This window comes from Salmo salar, chromosome 05 (assembly GCF_965601325.2).
Source record: "Salmo salar chromosome 05, fSalSal1, whole genome shotgun sequence".
Taxonomy (NCBI): Eukaryota; Metazoa; Chordata; class Actinopteri; order Salmoniformes; family Salmonidae; genus Salmo; species Salmo salar.
In genome coordinates this window covers 72,327,710-72,341,918 of record NC_138295.1, presented here as the reverse complement: position 1 = coordinate 72,341,918, position 14,209 = coordinate 72,327,710, and the positions used below count along the sequence as shown (strand labels likewise).

The window sequence follows — 14,209 nt, the reverse complement described above, 5'->3', positions numbered from 1 at the left end:
ACTAGACTACTGCAACAGCGTTTCCCCTGCCATAAATCCTCTTACACTAGACTACTGCAACAGCGTTTCCCCTGCCATAAACCCTCTTACACTGGTGCCACAATAGAGAGAAGATGATGATTTGCAGGTCCATAGAAAATAAATGCTGTTTTTGGTTATGGCCTATTGATTAGCGATTGTCAAGGATGCACAGAAGTTTTTAGTTTAGATGATTAGTTTGTAATATGTGATCTGTAGGCACAGAACTTCATAAGCTGTTTATTCCATTGTAGAGTTTGAATAGTGTGAGAAGCAGAGTAGGTTGGTGGCACCGTAGTTGGGGAGGATGGGCTCATGGTATTGGCTGGAGCAGAATAAGTTAAATGGTATCTAATACATCAAACACATTGTGTTTGTTGCCATTCCATTCACTCTGTTCCAGCAATTATTATGAGCCGTCCTCCTCTCAGCAGCCCCCACTGGTGAGAAGACACCAACATATTTGGTAACAATCACAACGTAGCTCTTAAAGGGGCAGTAGTCTACATTGGGTGTAGAATTTTCAATTACAGCATTATTTAATCTGCAGTTATTCTTCTGCTATTTATTCAGTTACCAATAATATGTACATCTTAATAATATGTTCTGATTACAATTATTATGTCTCATCTTTAATAAATTTAGTCTATTAGCTTCCAAAATGTAAGTAGATGTCCGATAACACATTCTGATAGAATGGCTTGTCCTGCACTTTGTAAAAACCCAGAGTGCATTGAGTGAATGTTGAAAAAAGATCTTGGTTCCTTTCTAAACATAGCAATGTGAATACAAAGATGACACGGACCACAAAATAGGTGATATGAACTGGCAAAAGAGTTGAGTATCTGGGCTGAACCGGTAAGCCAGATCGGTTCTGCTTCAGCCAACTGCTTTGTCATTGTCATGCTTTGGCATGTTTGGTATTGTTGGCTAAACCTGTAGCAGATTTGGCAAGCAAGCTAGGTAGGAATGGGGCAGAGACAGGGTTGATCCTGGATTGTATAAGGAGAGACAGTGGCTTTATCTTGGCTGTATGTAGGAAAAATGCACTATAACTGAGATATAGGTGGTTGTCTCACCTAGCTATTTTAAGATGAATACACTAACTATAAATTGCTCTGGATCAGAGTGTCTGCTAAATGACTAAAATATAAACATGTCTGTATATGGTTAGTGGTTTTAACCTGGCTGTATATTTGGAGAGAGGAGACAGGTGGATTTAACCTGGCTGTATATGTGGAGAGAGGAGACAGGTGGTTTTAACCTGGCTGTATATGTGGAGAGAGGAGACAGGTGGTTTTAACCTGGCTGTATATGTGGAGAGAGGAGACAGGTGGTTTTAACCTGGCTGTATATGTGGAGAGAGGAGACAGGTGGTTTTAACCTGGCTGTATATGTGGAGCGAGGAGACAGGTGGATTTAACCTGGCTGTATATGTGGAGAGAGGAGACAGGTGGTTTTAACCCGGCTGTATATGTGGAGAGAGGAGACAGGTGGTTTTAACCTGGCTGTATATGTGGAGAGAGGAGACAGATGGATTTAACCTGGCTGTATATGTGGAGAGAGGAGACAGGTGGTTTTAACCTGGCTGTATATGTGGAGAGAGGAGACAGGTGGTTTTAACCCGGCTGTATATGTGGAGAGAGGAGACAGGTGGTTTTAACCTGGCTGTATATGTGGAGAGAGGAGACAGGTGGTTTTAACCTGGCTGTATATGTATATGTCTATTTTTATTTGTTTTTTATCTTGGACTTTTGCCTGTTGTGGTGACAGTGTTTTTCTCCTGGACTGTGGTTTTAGCTGTTGCCTTTAAGGAGCAGAGAGAGAGAGAGAGACAGAGAGCGAGTGCGAGAGTGAGAGAGAGAGAGAGAGAGACAGAGAGCGAGTGCGAGAGTGAGAGAGAGAGAGAGAGAGCGAGTGCGAGAGTGAGAGAGAGAGAGAGAGAGAGAGAGAGAGAGAGAGAGAGAGAGAGAGAGAGAGTGGCATGTTAAAACTTCTTCAGGATCGGTGGGTCCCCTGCGGGATGGTTGAGCTAACGTAGGCTGATGCGATTAGCATGAGGTTGTAAGTAACAAGACAATTTCCCAGGACATAGACATATCTGATATTGGCAGAAAGCTTAAATTCTTGTTAATCTAACTGCACTTTCCAATTTACAGTAGCTATTATAATGAAAGAATACCATGCTATTGTTTGAGGAGAGTTCACAGTTTTGAACATGAAAAGTTATTAATAAAGTCTTTTGGCACATTTGGGCAGTCTTGATACAAACATTTTAACAGAAATACAATGGTTCATTGGATCAGTGTAAAACTTTGCACATACACTGCTGACATCTAGTGGCCCACATTTTAATTACACTTGGGCTGGAATAATTCATTATGGTCTGTCTCTTACATTTCAAAGATGATGGTACAAAAAAATACCAAACAAACCTGTTGTTTTTTTCTTTGTATTATCTTTTACCAGATCTAATGTGTTATATTCTCCTACATTCCTTCCACATTTCCACAAACTTCAAAGTCTTTCCTTTCAAATGGTACCAAGAATATGCATATCCTCACTTCAGGGCTACAGTCAGTTAGATTTGGATATGTCATTTTAGGTGAAAATTGAAAAAAAGGGGCGGATCCTTAAGCGGTTATTAAAGTACAGATCTACTCAGATGCTGTATAGAAAGATGGACAGATATACATCGAGGGACTGTGAAAGATAGCAGGAATAAAAGGAGAGAGGAGACTGTGATAACTAAGATAGATGTAAGGGAATGAAAGGCTATAGTAGAGGAGACAGTGGCGAGACCATTTAGGGGGGAGATTGAGCTGCAGAGAGAGAGATGAGGGAAGGGAATGAAGGGAAGAGGTGAAGAGGGGAACGAAAGGTAAAGTCAGTGGAAGAGTGACAAGGACAGACTAGACAGGAGGAAGACAGGCAGAGTTGAGTCGGACGAGGAGGAGAATGCGTGCGTGATAAGCCAGAATGACACAAATGTCACCAAGTCTCACATGCTCTCTCTTTCTCTCTCCCTCTCTCTCCCTCTCTCTCTCTCCTACAGGGCTGAAACCTAGTGGAATTATCTCTACCTTTCTGAATCCTTTCCTTGTCAGTCAGGAGTCACAGTTCCCACTATGGGGAATAAAGACGAACTGCTAGCATCCAGCACCCCAATACTGACCACCTCTCTACCCCTGCAGAGTAACCCCCCCACCAGGAGCACAACCACCAGTGCTACAATTGTTCCAGTGAGAGATGTGTACAATGCACTCTTCTGATTACAACCGCATCCAATGGGATTTCATGAAACCTAGAGGTTTGGGGTGTTGATGCCAGCGCAACAGCTTGTAGAGGACCTTGAGCTTCGGGGGACGTGTGTCCCTGGAAGGAAATACTCAACTGTGATGCTCCTCCAGAAAACTACATGAGATTGTGGTACATGGGTGGATTTATCGGCTGTACATCTTGTCTAGATTATGAGACTTTACTCTGTTCACTTCAAAGTTCTGCGTCTGTTCCAGACCGGTTCCTCAGCAGAACCAAGTAATTGACAGTCCCCCCTTGGGAATCCCGCCTTCTGATTTGTTTGGGGGCTTATTTTTTAAAGGAACAATTTCCCCTCCAATTTCCCTTTTTCTGGTCTTCCTCCTTTCCCCTCATCTCTTCATCCAGTGAGGAGGAATATACTATGAAACAAGTCCATTCTTCCTGATTCTCCCTTGGTGACAGAGAGAGAAGAGGGACAAACGGCCCTGAATAGATAACGAGGAAGGAGAGAGAGAACGGAGAAGAGAAGGAGATAGGGAAACAGGTAGAGAGAAAAAGAGAGAGAGAGAGAGAGAGAGAAGAGATAAAGAAAGCGAGATAATTAACTGAGATTTGTCAGAATCCTTCTGGAGACTTCCTGCCTCAGCCTAATTTAGCCTGTCTGTCTCTGAGATCTGCTGGAAGCTGATTGGTTGGTTGGCTGGTTGACTGGTTGGTTGGCTGGTTGGTTGGCTGGTTGGTTGCACGATGGAAGAGGCAGAAAATGAGGCAGAATTCTGACCAGGGGGGGCAGCTGAGCACTAGAGGGGGGTAAAAGGTCCCGCTGTACACCCCTGGACCGGAACTGGATGGCTCTTAAACAGACAGACAGTAAACTGGGAGGCATTATAAACAAGCATTACAAGCAGACACTCATCATTGTCATTCCAGACTGTGTGTGTGAGAGAGAGAGAGAGCGATAGGGGTAGAGAAGAGAGAAGCAGTAAGTCCTGTGTTGGGTTTGGGGCTGCCTGTCTGCCTGACGGGGACTGAGAGCGAGCGACGCAGCAATTAGAGGATCTGACTGCATCCCCCTCAGCCTCAGCCTCCGCTGGCAAGACTAGACAGAAACAAACAAACAGGTAGGGGGACTGCTACTAGGAGGGAAGGACAGGTTAGATAGAGGTAGTGACAGCAAGAGTGAGAGAGAGAGGGAAGGAAAGAGAAAAGTAGACAGTGCAAAGGAGAGGGATATAGAGCAGGTGTCTGAAATCCTCTCCATCTGCTTGTCAATTTCTCTTCTGTTTCCTCCTCTTCTTCTGGGAGAGGGATTGGATTTAGACAACGGTACTCGGAGCCGTCGAGGCCTTCTGCCGGCCCAGAGGGAAGGAAACGAGGGAAGGAGAGAGAGAAAGGGAAGGAGGGGGGCCCTTTTGGATTGAAAAAAACTCATTTTTCAACCCTCGTATTTCATTTGACCAAGAGGCTCCTTCCGCATCTATAGCTCTACTGAAGAGAGGGAGAGAGATAAAGAAAGGGAAGAAGACAGCACAATACCCTTTCTTTTTCTCCTTCTGTCTTTTACTTTCTACTTTTGTTGAGGGTGTCTGAAGATTTTTTCTATCCTCAGTTGTTGCTTTTTCTCCTCACCTCCAAAAGGAATATTGTTGCCTAGCTATCACAGTCCAAGTACCGGAGTCTTCCATCTTTCTATGTTCTCTCTCTCTCAGCCCCCCACCCCTTCACGGAGACAATCCGGAATGCTGTGACAGCCCCAGAAGTCCCCCCTCCACGAAAAACGCATCCCCTTCGACCTCACCCCCCTCGTCCCTGCCCCCCCCCCCCCCCCCCCCCCCCCCCCACCGCCCCACCGCCCCCCACCCCCCACCCCACCAGTGGATTCTAACTCCATGCCTGTCGAGGGCTGTGCTGACTGGCAACTACACACATATATGGTACACCGCTTCTGATATCGTCTGACTCATTCTGTAAGTAAGACTCTTCTTTCTCTGTGGTGTGTGTGACTGTTTATATGTACATGTGTGAATCGTCTGTCCGTGCTTAGTTAATGTCATGCTCCGTTTCCTAGCCATAGTATTTTTCCGCAGCGTTGGTTTTACACTGCCTTCAAAGCGACGTGACTCTGGTTGCCTTTTCTGCCTCAGGTGGAGGCACTGTGTGTGTGTGTGTGTGTGTGTGTGTGTGTGTGTGTGTGTGTGTGTGTGTGTGTGTGTGTGTGTGTGTGTGTGTGTGTGTGTGTGTGTGTGTGTGTGTGTGTGTGTGTGTGTGTGTGTGTAAGAGTTGCAGCAGAATCAGAGTGGTGTGACAGTAGGAACTGCATTTATGTGTATGTGTTGTTTGTGTGTGTGTGTGTGGGTTGTGTGTGTGATGTGTGAGCGTCTACTGTAAGTCTGCCTGGGGTTAATTTGGACTAATTAGTGATGTGTATTTTTGCTTCTCAGAGCAGTTTTGGGTTCTTTGTCAGTGCATGCATTTATTAGAGAGAGAGAAAGATGAAGACCAGAATGTGGAGAGAAGAGAGAGATAGGGTGAGGAGAGAGAGGGGGAGGAGAGAGAGGGGGAGAGAGAGAGAGAGGGGAAGAGAGAGGGGAAGAGAGAGGGAGGGAGGGAGGGAGGGAGGGAGGGAGAGAGGGAGGGAGGGAGGGGAGAGAGAAGAGAGAGAGAGAGAGAGAGAGAGAGAGAGAGAGAGGTTGGGAGGGTGGGGGAGAGAGGTTGGGAGGGTGGGGGAGAGAGAGAGAGAGAGGTTGGGAGGGTGGGGGAGAGAGAGAGAGAGGAGAGGTTGGGAGGGTGGGGGAGAGAGGTTGGGAGGGTGGGGGAGAGAGAGAGAGAGAGAGAGAGAGAGAGAGAGAGAGGAGGAGAGAGGTTGGGAGGGTGGGAGAGAGAGGTTGGGAGGGTGGGGAGAGAGAGAGAGAGAGGTTGGGAGGGTGGGGGAGAGAGAGAGAGAGAGAGGTTGGGAGGGTGGGGGAGAGAGAGAAGAGAGAGCGAGCGAGAGCATGATTGATTCTGTTTTTCTCTGTCTGGCTAGCTCTGGGGCTTATCCACTTGCTTTCCAGTGTCCAGTTTACTATCAATTTCACTCATCTGTGCTAGCCTACTGTTTCTATGTCCAATATTTCCAACAGACTGAGCCTCTCAAAGAGCTAAAATCTCTCCTGCATGCTTCCGAGTGTCCATAGTGTCAGTTTCCCTCTTGTGTGTGCCATTGTTTCCAGTTTACAATGTTGTCTTTAGATTATAGGCTTGACAAACATGGCAGCACCCTACTGTGTGTCCATGTTCTCATAGCCCATCCATCTCCACAGGCTCCCAACACATCTTTATACAGTCCCCCATCCACCCTGCCCTGCCCTGCACTGGGAAACGCTCAATCAAGATAGTCCCTTCAAATAGACCAATGAACTGTGAATAACGCCATCACACGCACAACTCTCTCCCGCCACTGAGAGAGGAGGAGGATGGAGGGAGAGGTAGAGAGAGAGAGATGATGGAGTGAGGGAGGGATGGAGGGGAGAGAGGAAGAGAGAAAGAGGCAGAGGAATATGCAGAAGGAGAGAGGGAGGATGGATAAATAGATGGAGGGATGCAAAAGGAACGAGGGGGAGGGATAGAGGAGCCTGTAGGGTCTGTGGGGCAGGAAAAGACCTCTGCTTCGTGTGACCACTCTGATGGGCTTAGTAAGGCCCTGCTTTGAGAATTAAGATGACTAAATAATACTGTGCAGAACCACAGAGATAACATAACACTGCTTTCCTTTCTCTGCTCCAGAATAGGCTGGAGAGGACAGGAGGAGTGAGTTTCAGTGTGTTGTGAAAGGGATGTCATAATGCCTATATATACAGTGCATTCGGAAAGTATTCAGACCCCTTGACTTTCTCCAAATTTTGTTACGTTACAGCCTTATTCTAAAATTGATTAAATTGTTTTTCTCCCCTCATTAATCTACACACAATACGCCATAATGACAAAGCAAAAACAGGTTTTTAGAAATATTGGCAAATATTATTATTTTTTAAACATTTACAGTATTCAGACCCTTTACTCAGTACTTTGTTGAAGCATCTTTGGCAGTTATTACAGCCTTGGGTATGACACACCTTTTTGGCACACCTGTATTTGGGGTGTTTCTTCCATTCTTCTCTGCAGATCCTCTAAAACTCTGTCAGGTTGGGTGGGGATAGTCACTGCACAAATATTTTCAGGTCTCTCCAGAGATATTCGCTCAGGTTCAAGTCCGGGCTCTGGCTGGGCCACTCAAGGACATTCAGAGACTTGTCCGAAGCCATTCCTGCGTTGTCTTGGCTATGTGGTTAGAGTAATTGACCTGTTGGAAGGTGAACCTTGTGTGTAGATTGATGAGGATTCCTTTTTATTTAGTACATTTTAGAATTAGGCTGAAAATGTGGAAAAAGTCAAGGGGTCTAAATAATTTCTGAATGCACTGTATAATGCCTACACAATGCAGTCATAACAACTGACATGTAATCATGTACCCCTGTACCTCTCAATTCTGACAGTGTTATGTACTGTAACTAGGTTGTCACGTGGTTCACGAGGTATACAGTGACATGTAGTTAAGACCAAGGCTTCCTTCTTTTGTATCCATTATGGGATAAATGCTTTACTTTAGATTGGATGGGTGCTGTAGCATTAACTGATCCTTCTAACATAGTTGACAGGCATGTCTGATGGTGATAGTAGTAGTATTAGAGTTTATAAGCAGAGCCCCAGGTTTGGTCTGGTGGTGATAGTAGTAGTATTACAGTTTATAACCAGGGCCCCAGGTTTGGTCTGGTGGTGATAGTAGTAGTATTAGAGTTTATAACCAGGGCCCCAGGTTTGGTCTGGTGGTGATAGTAATAGTATTAGAGATAATAACCAGGGCCCCAGGTTTGGTCTGGTGGTGATAGTAGTAGTAGTAGTATTAGAGTTTATAACCAGGGCCCCAGGTTTGGTCTGGTGGTGATAGTAGTAGTAGTAGTATTAGAGTTTATAACCAGGGCCCCAGGTTTGGTCTGGTGGTGATAGTAGTAGTATTAGAGTTTATAACCAGGGCCCCAGGTTTGGTCTGGTGGTGATAGTAATAGTATTAGAGATAATAACCAGGGCCCCAGGTTTGGTCTGGTGGTGATAGTAGTAGTAGTAGTATTAGAGTTCATAACCAGGGCCCCAGGTTTGGTCTGGTGGTGATAGTAGTAGTAGTAGTATTAGAGTTTATAACCAGGGCCCCAGGTTTGGTCTGGTGGTGATAGTAGTAGTATTAGAGTTTATAACCAGGGCCCCAGGTTTGGTCTGGTGGTGATAGTAGTAGTAGTAGTATTAGAGTTTATAACCAGGGCCCCAGGTTTGGTCTGGTGGTGATAGTAGTAGTAGTAGTAGTATTAGAGTTTATAACCAGGGCCCCTTGGATTGGTCTGGTGGTGATAGTAGTAGTAGAATTACAGTTCAAATCCAAGACCCCAGGTTTGGTCTGGTGATGATAGTAATAGTGTTTGAGTTTATAACCAGGGCCCCAGGTTTGGTCTGGTGTTGATAGTAGTAGTAGTATTACAGTTTATAACCATTGCCCCAGGTTTGGTCTGGTGTTGATAGTAGTAGTAGTATTACAGTTTATAACCAGGGCCCCAGGTTTGGTATTGTGGTGATAGTAGTTGTAGTATTAGAGTTTATAGCCATGGCCCCAGGTTGATTGTGGTGGTTATAGTAGTAGAAGTAGTGTTAGAGTTTATAGACAGGGTTACAGGTTTGGTTTGATGGTGACAGTAGTAGTAGTATTACAGTTTATGACCAGGGCCCCAGGTTTGGTCTGGTGGTGATAGTAGTAGTATTAGAGCTTATAACCAGGACCCCAGGTTTCGTCTGGTGGTGATAGTAGTGGTATTAGAGCTTATAACCAGGACCCCAGGTTTCGTCTGGTGGTGATAAAAGTAGTAGTAGTATTAGAGCTTATAACCAGGGCTCCAGGTTTGGTCTGGTGTTGATAGTAGTAGTAGTATTACAGTTTATGACCAGGGCCCCAGGTTTGGTCGGGTGGTGATAGTGGTTGTAGAAATATAACCAGGGCCCCAGGTTTGGTCTGGTGGTGATAGTGGTAGTATTAGAGTTTATAACCAGGGCCCCAGGTTTGGTCTGGTGGTGATAGTAGTAGTAGTATTAGAGTTTATAACCAGGGCCCCAGGTTTGGTCTGGTGGTGATAGTAGTAGTATTTGAGTTTATAACCAGGGCCCCAGGTTTGGTCCGGTGATGATAGTAGCAGAATTAGACTTTATAACCAGGGCCCCAGGTTTGGTATTGTGGTGATAGTAGTTGTAGTATTAGAGTTTATAGCCATGGCCCCAGGTTGATTGTGGTGGTTATAGTAGTAGAAGTAGTATTGGAGTTCATAGCCAGGGCCCAGGTTTGGTCTGGTGGTGATAGTAGTAGGATTAGAGTTTATAACTAGGGCCCCAGGTTTGGTGTGGTGGTGATAGAAGTAGTAGTATTAGAGATAGTAATTAGGGCCCCAGGTTTGGTCTGGTGATGATAGTAGTAGTATTAGAGATTAAAACCAGGGCCCCAGGTTTGGTGTGGTGGTGATAGTAGTAGTATTAGTGTTTATAAGCAGGGTCCCAGGTTTGGTGTGGTGGTGATAGTAGTAGTATTGGAGTTTAAAACCAGGGCCCCAGGTTTGGTCTGGTGGTGATAGTAGTAGTAGTATTAGAGTTTATTACCAGGGCCCCAGGTTTGGTCTGGTGGTGATAGTAGTAGTAGTATTAGAGTTCATAACCATGGATCCAGGATTGGTATGGTGTTGATAATAGTAGTATTAGAGTTTATAACCAGGGCCCCAGGATTGGTATGGTGGTTATAGTAGTAGTATTAGAGTTTATAACCATGGCCCCAGGATTGGTATGGTGGTGATAATAGTAGTATTAGAGTTTATAACCAGGGCCCCAGGTTTGGTGTGGTGGTGATATTAGTAGTAGTATTAGAGATAATAACCAGCTACCAATGTTTAGTCTGGTGATGATAGTAGTAGTATTAGAGTTTATAACCAGGGCCCCAGGTTTGGTCTGGTGGTGATAATAGTAGTATTAGAGTTTATAACCAGGGCCCCAGGTTTGGTCAGGTGGTGATAGTAGTAGTATTAGAGTTTATAACCAGGGCCCGAGGTTTGGTCTGGTGGTGATAGTAGTAGTATTAGAGTTTATAACCAGGGCCCCAGGTTTGGTCTGGTGGTGATAGTAGTAGTAGTAGTATTAGAGTTTATAACCAGGGCCCAAGGTTTGTTCTGGTGGTGATAGTAGCAGTGGTATTAGAGTTTATAACCATGACCCCAGGTTTGGTCTGGTGGTGATAGTTGTAGTATTAGAGCTTATAACCAGTGCCACAGGTTTGGTCTGGTGTTGATAGTAGTCATAGTATCTGAGTTTATAGCCATGGCCCCAGGTTTGTTGTGGTGGTGATAGTAGTAGTGGTATTACAACTTATAAAGGGCCTCAGGATTGGTCTGGTGGTGATAGTAATAGTAGTATTAGAGTTTATAACCAGGGCCCCAGGTTTGGTTTAGAGGTGACAGTAGTAGTAGTATTATAGCTTATAACCAGGGTCCAAGGTTTGGTCTGGTCGTGATAGTAGTAGTAGTGTTAGAACTTATATCCAGGGTCCCAGGTTTGGTCTGGTGGTGATAGTAGTCAGAGTTTTAGAGTTTATAGCCATGGCCCCAGGTTTGGTGTGGTGGTGATAGTAGTAGTAGTATTAGAGTTTAAAACCAGGCCCCCAGGTTTGGTCTGGTGGTGATAGTAGTAGTAGTATTAGAGTTCTAAGCCAGGGCCCCAGGTTTGGTGTGGTGATGATAGTAGTAGTAGTATTATAGTTTATAGCCAGGGCCCAGGTTTGGTCTGGTGGTGATAGTAGTAGTATTAGAGTTTTTAAAACAAGGGCCCCAGGTTTGGTGCGGTGGTGATAGTAGTAGTAGTATTAGTGTTATTAAGCAGGGCCCAGGTTTGGTCTGGTGGTGATAGTAGTAGTATTAGAGTTTTTAGCCAGGGCCCAGGTTTGGTCTGGTGGTGATTGTAGTAGTAGTATTAGAGTTTAAAACCAGGGCCCCAGGTTTGGTGTGGTGGTGATAGTAGTAGTATTAGTGTTTTTAAGCAGGGCCCCTGGTTTGGTCTGGTGGTGATAGTAGTAGGATTAGAGTTTATAACTAGGGCCCCAGGTTTGGTGTGGTGGTGATAGTAGTAGTGGTATTAGAGATAGTAATTAGGGCCCCAGGTTTGGTCTGGTGATGATAGTAGTAGTATTAGACTTTAAAACCAGGGCCCCAGGTTTGGTCTGGTGGTGATAACAGTCCTAGTATTGGAGTTTATATCCAGGGCCCCAGGTTTTGTTTGGTGGTGATAGCATTAGTGTTAGAATTTAAAACCAGTGCCCCAGGACAGGTTTGGTGACAATAGTAGTGGTATTAGAACTTATAAACAGGTCCCCAGGTTTGGTCTGTTGGTGATAGCAGCAGTAGTATTATATTTTAAAGCCAGGGCCCCAGGTTTGGTATGGTGGTTATAGTAGTAGTAGTATTAGAGTTTATAAACAGAGCCCCAGGTTTGGTGTGGTGGTGATAGTAGTTGTAGTATTAGTGTTTATAACCAGGGCCCCAGGTTTGGTCTGGTCGTGATAGTAGTAGTAGTATTAGAGTTTATAACCAGGGCCCCAGGTTTGGTTTAGAGGTGACAGTAGTAGTAGTATTATAGCTTATAACCAGGGTCCAAGGTTTGGTCTGGTCGTGATAGTAGTAGTAGTGTTAGAACTTATATCCAGGGTCCCAGGTTTGGTCTGGTGGTGTTAGTAGTAGTAGTATTAGAACTTATATCCAGGGTCGGTCTGGTGGTGGTAGTAGTAGTGGTATTAGAGTTTATAACCAGGTAACCAGGTTGGGTGTGGTGGTAATAGTGGAAGTATTAGAGTTTATAACCAGGGTCCCAGGTTTGGTCTGGTGATGATAGTAGTAGTAGTATTAGTATTTAAAGCCAGGGCCGCAGGTTTGGTCTGGTGATGATACCAGTAGTATTAGAGTTTATAACCAGGGCCCCAGGTTTGGTCTGGTGGTGATAGTAGTCAGAGTTTTAGAGTTTATAGCCATGGCCCCAGGTTTGGTGTGGTGGTGATAGTAGTAGTAGTATTAGAGTTTAAAACCAGGCCCCCAGGTTTGGTCTGGTGGTGATAGTAGTAGTAGTATTAGAGTTCTAAGCCAGGGCCCCAGGTTTGGTGTGGTGATGATAGTAGTAGTAGTATTATAGTTTATAGCCAGGGCCCAGGTTTGGTCTGGTGGTGATAGTAGTAGTATTAGAGTTTTTAAAACAAGGGCCCCAGGTTTGGTGCGGTGGTGATAGTAGTAGTAGTATTAGTGTTATTAAGCAGGGCCCAGGTTTGGTCTGGTGGTGATAGTAGTAGTATTAGAGTTTTTAGCCAGGGCCCAGGTTTGGTCTGGTGGTGATAGTAGTAGTAGTATTAGAGTTTGAGCCAGGGCCCAGGTTTGGTCTGGTGGTGATTGTAGTAGTAGTATTAGAGTTTAAAACCAGGGCCCCAGGTTTGGTGTGGTGGTGATAGTAGTAGTATTAGTGTTTTTAAGCAGGGCCCCTGGTTTGGTCTGGTGGTGATAGTAGTAGGATTAGAGTTTATAACTAGGGCCCCAGGTTTGGTGTGGTGGTGATAGTAGTAGTGGTATTAGAGATAGTAATTAGGGCCCCAGGTTTGGTCTGGTGATGATAGTAGTAGTATTAGACTTTAAAACCAGGGCCCCAGGTTTGGTCTGGTGGTGATAGCAGTCCTAGTATTGGAGTTTATATCCAGGGCCCCAGGTTTTGTTTGGTGGTGATAGCATTAGTGTTAGAATTTAAAACCAGTGCCCCAGGACAGGTTTGGTGACAATAGTAGTGGTATTAGAACTTATAAACAGGTCCCCAGGTTTGGTCTGTTGGTGATAGCAGCAGTAGTATTATATTTTAAAGCCAGGGCCCCAGGTTTGGTATGGTGGTTATAGTAGTAGTAGTATTAGAGTTTATAAACAGAGCCCCAGGTTTGGTGTGGTGGTGATAGTAGTTGTAGTATTAGTGTTTATAACCAGGGCCCCAGGTTTGGTCTGGTGTTGATAGTAGTAGTAGTATTAGAGTTTATAAACAGAGCCCCAGGTTTGGTGTGGTGGTGATAGTAGTAGTAGTATTAGAGTTTATAACCAGGGCCCCAGGTTTGGTCTGGTCGTGATAGTAGTAGTAGTATTAGAGTTTATAACCAGGGCCCCAGGTTTGGTTTAGAGGTGACAGTAGTAGTAGTATTATAGCTTATAACCAGGGTCCAAGGTTTGGTCTGGTCGTGATAGTAGTAGTAGTGTTAGAACTTATATCCAGGGTCCCAGGTTTGGTCTGGTGGTGTTAGTAGTAGTAGTATTAGAACTTATATCCAGGGTCGGTCTGGTGGTGGTAGTAGTAGTGGTATTAGAGTTTATAACCAGGTAACCAGGTTGGGTGTGGTGGTAATAGTGGAAGTATTAGAGTTTATAACCAGGGTCCCAGGTTTGGTCTGGTGATGATAGTAGTAGTAGTATTAGTATTTAAAGCCAGGGCCGCAGGTTTGGTCTGGTGATGATACCAGTAGTATTAGAGTTTATAACCAGGGCCCAAGGTTTGTTCTGGTGGTGATAGTAGCAGTGGTATTAGAGTTTATAACCATGACCCCAGGTTTGGTCTGGTGGTGATAGTTGTAGTATTAGAGCTTATAACCAGTGCCACAGGTTTGGTCTGGTGTTGATAGTAGTCATAGTATCTGAGTTTATAGCCATGGCCCCAGGTTTGTTGTGGTGGTGATAGTAGTAGTGGTATTACAACTTATAAAGGGCCTCAGGATTGGTCTGGTGGTGATAGTAATAGTAGTATTAGAGTTTATAACCAGGGCCCCAGG

At 44.8% G+C, this 14,209-nt stretch overlaps 1 protein-coding gene across 3 annotated transcripts in view; it reads left to right on the top strand.

Annotated features, from left to right (window-relative positions):
- Positions 1–14,209, top strand: part of LOC106589065 (glutamate receptor ionotropic, kainate 5) — a 224,116-nt gene that overhangs the window by 125,205 nt on the left and 84,702 nt on the right. The window contains exon 1 of one of the 3 annotated variants that reach the window (XM_045718719.2): positions 5,154–5,246. The exons of the other annotated variants lie outside the window; for them this stretch is intronic. The gene's annotated coding sequence lies outside the window, so the exon portion shown is untranslated. Of the gene's footprint in view, positions 1–5,153; positions 5,247–14,209 lie in introns of those variants that run through there. 3 annotated transcript variants of the gene reach the window in all.